Below are 6,000 nucleotides of genomic sequence, written 5' to 3' on the forward strand. Positions count from 1 at the left end.
AGGATAAGGACTTGGTCAAGTTAACAATTTTACAATTTGACTATTCAAATCAAGTTTTACGCCGTACCCATGATCTTTGAAAATTTTTCCATGGGAATACATTTTTTTTTTTTATAATTACACTGTTTCAATAAGTTTTGATGCTTTTAAAATGACCATCAACAAAATACATCTTAATCTAAAACAGTTTTGGGAAGTGTACAACATGTAGTTTAATTTTAATCAAATAAATTATGTTTCGGAAAGCTGGGTTATTACACTTCAAGAGCCATTGTGTTTGTGCACAGACACAAAACGCGCATTACATGACGTCATGGTGATGTCGTCCAGAATTTTATGTCGGAAATCACATTAACAGGACCTGACTAGTGTATAGCTGAAAAAAGTTTCAGGATCGGCGGTCTAATTTGTGAGATATAGTGTTAACTTGGTTTGCTAATTAAATATTCACAAGCTTAATTAAGGCTTATTAATTAACCATTTTTACATTTTTTACGATAGGAATTAAGCTTATGTTCTAAGCTTCAATTTGGTATAATAAACTCACTCTTTCATATTATGGTTTAGGAGATTAGGCTGCCGCAAAAACGTGTACAAACACTATGGGATTTAGGGAGAAACAAAGAATAATAATAATAATAATAAAAATAATAAAAATCTTGACGAAAACAATACCTGTTCCGACAGACAGTCGGAACAGCTAATTATCGTCATAAAACCTCATTTGGTAACGAGTAAAGGGGAAAGGTTGATAGTATAAAACATTGTGAGAAACAGTTCCCTCTGAAGTGAATTTGATTTTGAGACCTCAAGTTTAGAATTTGAGGTCTCGAAATCAAGCATCTGATAGCACACAACTTCGTGTGACAAGGGTTTTTTTCTTTAATAGTTATCTCAATATGACGACCAATCAAGCTCAAATTGTCCAAGGTTTGTTATTTTATGCATAGGTTGAGATACACCAAGTGAGAAGACTGGTCTTTGACAATTACCAATATTGTCCACTGTCTTTAAGTAATTGCTTTGTATGCATGTGTGAGTAAAGATTACCCAAATGATATTAGAGAAAAATCCTCCGATTCCTGTTTGAATCCTCAAGTGGGATGTTCTTGCTTGTACAGTTGCCTCTTCTGCGAATTCAACACACTCATTTCCCCACATCTATTGTATAATGTGCCAAGATAGTTTGAATGAATTAACCGACATATTGCTAGGGTTGCTGTCTTGGACATATTAATTCCCTTAGGGTCTTTATGTATGGTCAATATCATAAAGTCTGTATGCTGATGTTTTCTGCTTATAGCGGCCTTTGGCACACTTGTTTGTAAGTCATTACCTCTGATAAAACAAAGCAGTAGGCACATAAACGTACCTGGGGATTATTTAAAGGCAGTGGACACATTGGTAATTTAATACTCAAAATAATTATCAGCACAAAATCTTACTTGGTAACGAGTAATGGGGAGAGGTTGATAGTACATGTATAACACATTGTGAGAAACGGCTCCCTCTGAAGTAACATAGTTTTCGAGAAATACGTAATTTTCCATGTATTTAATTTCGAGACCTCAGAATTAGATTTTGTCACAACAAGGAACTACATGTAGGTGTGGGCTTAAAGGCAGTGGACACTATTGGTAACTACTCAAAATAACTATTAGCACAAAACCTTACTTGGTATCAAGTAGTGGGTAGAGGTTGGTAGTATAAAACATTGTGAGAAACAGCTCCCTCTGAAGTGGAGTAGTTTTCGAGAAAGAAGTAATTTTCCACGAATTTGATTTCGAGACCTCAAGTTTATAACTTGAGGTCTCGAAATCAAGCATCTGAAAGCACACAACTTCGTGTGACAAGGGTGTTTTTTTCTTTCATAATTATCTCGCAACTCCGACGACCGATCGAGCTCAAATTTTCACAGGTTTGTTATTTTATGCACTTGGTGTTTCTCAACATACGTATGCATAAGAAACAATGGGCTTGTGAGGCTGGTTCCAAGTGTTTGACCACAGTAGTCAACCAATTGTCAACCAGCCTGGGTTCGAGTGCAAATGGTGCACACTCGAACTTGCCCCAAGAAGGGTAGGTTGTTTTACACTGTTAGAAAGAAATAAAGAACCTTATGTTTTGTCTTTTGAAGTAAGAAGAGACACGAAGCTTAGAAGCTGATGAATTGGAAACCGTTTCATCAAAAATCTTACTTTTTGACTCAGTCGTATGTTTGTTATATATATATTCAACGCACCATGTGGAAACATGCCTCTGATGTAAATGCGTTCCTTGAGAATGTCTTAATTTAGTATTACAGCATTCCGTGACTCTCCTAGGATTTCTACAAACTCTTGACAGACACATTTCTTGACAACATCTTTATGAATAGTGCCCTGCAAATGAAATGGGTCTGTTTGCACATTAGTTGATGGACTGATGGATGTTACTGTTGCAGTTTCCATGCTTTATGTATCGTGCAATGTCAAACATTGTAGAGTGCTTTTTTAGTTTGTAGCTTTTGTCAACGCGATCCTTATTTTTGTTAAGTATTTTTTTCTCCCATGTGGCTTGAAATGCTTTTGAACTGGGCTGAATGGAGTTTGGATTATTCTTAAAGGCACTGTACACGTTTGATAATTGTCAGAGACCAGTATTCTCAATTGGTGTATCCAAACATACAGTATGCATACAGCATATCTGTGAAGATTTTGCCTCAATCGGTCATCAAAATTGCAAAAATTGTGAAGATTTTGCCTCAATCAGTCATCAAAATCGCAGGAGAACAATAGCAGAAAATACACTGTTGTTGCGCAAATCTTTGTGCTTTCAAATGCCTACAAAAAATAATAAAAGGCCTTCTATAGGTCGTAAGTCTTTTATTGTTTGAGTGAGAGATGTACCTCGTTCTAAAAAAAAACTGTGTTTCTTCAGAGGGAGCCGTTTCTCACAATGTTTTTTTTTATCAACAGCTCTTCACTGCTTGTTACCAACAGCGTTTTTATGCTAACAGTTATTTTGAGTATTACCAGTAGTGTCCAGTGCCTTTAAGGAGTTTGCATATTTGTGGCTCAGTTATGCTTTAAATCCTTTGAGAGATACTATGACCCAGAAAATGTGTTGTTAACGAACCAACGACATTAAAAGAGTTGATGATGACAAGATTTTAGCAATCGGACACAATTGATAGTCATTTCTTGATGGGTGACATTTCATTGGTCTGGGTGGGTGGCTTAACATGTAGGTCAGCACAATTTCACTGGTCGGTAGTTGGCGGCAATGCCTTGTCTCTAGATGGGTGGCTAGTCCGTAGGGCAGTAGTTCAGCACAATGACTGTGGTCACTGTTTTGAAACATCCCCTGTGTATATTGGCTAGAATTGGTTGCTTGTCTGTAGGGCAAATCATTTAGGTCAGCACAATTGACTGGTCAGTAGTTTGCGGCAATGCCTTGTCTTTTGTGGATTGGCAATGATGGTTGACTAGTCCGTAGGGCAATAGTTCAGCACAATTGACTGGTCAATAATTTGAAACATTTCTTTATGTTTTCTGTTTTGGCCTGGATGGGGGGCTTGTCTGTAGGGCAAATCATTTAGGTCAGCACAATCTGCTGGTCAGTAGTCGGGGCCAGCCTTGTCTTTTTTGGCATGGCCCGGATGGGTGGCTATAGTCTGCAGGGCAATAGTTCAGCACAATTTATTGGTCATTGGTTGAAAACAAATCTTTATATAATCTGTTTTGGCCTGGACTGGTGGCTTGTCTGTATGGCAAATCTTTAAGGTCAGCACAATTTGCTGGTCAATCCATCACGCTTCTGTCTCAGCACTTCCATTTGTTCACCTGGGTCAAGAGAAGCAATTATAGTTACATGTAGGTGCCTTGCTCAAGGATACTAAGAAGTGTCATGACCAGGAATGGAACCCACGCTCCGATTTGAACTTGTGTGCGATGCAGACGATCGTTTGGCCAGAACATGCCAGTGCACACCCCAGAAAAGCCTCAGTAAATCTATCAAATAAGCAGGACTCGCCCTTAACGCTAGCCCCGCGTACATTGTCTAGTAAAAACTGATGCAGGATAGTAAACACCACCTCTCAACTTGGCAGAGGGCTACTAATAACTGTTCAACCTCGTATTTCTTCCATTCAGATGTGAATAGTACATTTTTTTAATGTGTTCATTTATTTTGGAGTGTCACTTTATTTGCCTTAAATACTGGTTGTGATTCAGCTACCATTAAAGGAACACGTTGCCTTGAATCGGTCAAGTTGGTCTTTGAAAAGCGTTTATAACCGTTTGTTATAGAATGCATTGATTAAAAACTTTAGATATTTGAAAAGTAGAATATATGTAATGATCCACACAAGTATCACTCAAAATTGCGTGGTTTTCCTTTTACCTTGTCAACAAAAACAGTCGGCCCGTTATGGGAGTCAAATTTTTTACTCCCATAAATGGCCGACCGTGTTAGTTCGCAAAGTAAAAGGAAAACCACGCAATTCCGAGGCAAATGTGTGTAGATAATTATATTCTTCTTTTTAAACATCTTTCTTAACATATGCATTTTATAACAAGCGGTTGCAACTCGACCAACTCGACCGATTCAAGGCAACGTGTTCCTTTAATGCATCAGAAAGAGCAAAACCTGAAGTTCATATCTCCAACAGTGATTTGAACATAGAGCTTTGTGATTTCACTTATACCCCTGGACGCTTCGTCAATGTCTCTGATGCGGAGGGTCAGCATCAATTTTTTTGCCATGGAATAATTTTACATCTTTTGACCTACTTCGTGCTTTTATTGTCAACTTGATTCCCCCAAAACCAGTTATTCAGTCTACTTGTCGCACTTCAGCTTCCCAATCTTGTTCTTTTGCGTGTGCATACATCAGATGCGCCATTTAGAATGGCCTGTCATAGATTGTCTATTCATTTGAACCCATGCATTTCAATGCTTCTTCCTGCTTAAAAACCATTTTAAATTCATAAGAGATGTTAAATTTGCATCGGGGATAAAGAATATTAATTTTGGTTTTTACCCATACACCAATGTGTGTTAGCACTGTATACTCAGTACTTTCCCAAGTCCTGTGAAAAAATATCAAATATTACTCGGGTGGGAAAATATTAACATTTTAAATTCCCCACTTAGCCGAACATGTACTTGAGGACTTGCAAAGTCTAGCCAACTATCTTCTGGTTCGCTGTCTGTAATTGTTTGCAAGAACCGTTTTAAAATTGTTTCATTGTTCATCCCTTTCTTCTTTTGACTGTTTTGCTGCTTCTCTGTGGTCACTTCTTTGAGTCTGAATGCTGCTATTTCTCCAGGGAAAAGTCTGACAAATTGTGATAAAAACAGCTGAAATGTCCATTAGTTCCTACATGTAATTGTGATGTACATGTAGGTAAGCCCGTTGACTTGATGAATGCTCCCTACTTTTTTTCCTAGGAGTCCTGGGGCGGATTGCAATACAACGGTCTTAGTCAGCAATCTAAGACCAATCAGTTATAGCCGGCTATCTGCCCTAGACGGTCTTAGCTTAGTCAGTTATTAAGCCTGTTGCAATAAGCCGGTCTAAGATAAGTTGGCGAAAAGTAATGAAATACGAACAAACGTCTCTTAGCACTCTGCAGGCACTGGGAAAAAAAGGGAAAAAGTTGTCTTGCTCATTTCTCAAAAAATAAAAAGCACCTGATCAAGTTCATGTAAGGGAGCCTACATGTAACTCCCATCATTATCTTTTAGTCTGTAATATGCGATATCTAAAAAAAAAATGAAAAAAAAAATGACATTTTAAAAATGACAATAAAAATAGGCTTATCATAATATACACATTTTTATTTTTTAAACAATCAAACGGTTCCAGAAACCAAAGAGTTCCCTCGAAGGGGATTTTTTTTTGTTTTCTTCAGTTCCTAAACTAGACACATTTCTGACAGTCCAAAACTTCATTTGTAGCGGCTGACTGTCCTCTGTGAAAAAAAATTCTTCTATCTCTTCCCAGGTACCATAAGAT

The sequence above is a fragment of the Asterias rubens genome, chromosome 11 (assembly GCF_902459465.1).
Source record: "Asterias rubens chromosome 11, eAstRub1.3, whole genome shotgun sequence".
Taxonomy (NCBI): domain Eukaryota; kingdom Metazoa; phylum Echinodermata; class Asteroidea; order Forcipulatida; family Asteriidae; genus Asterias; species Asterias rubens.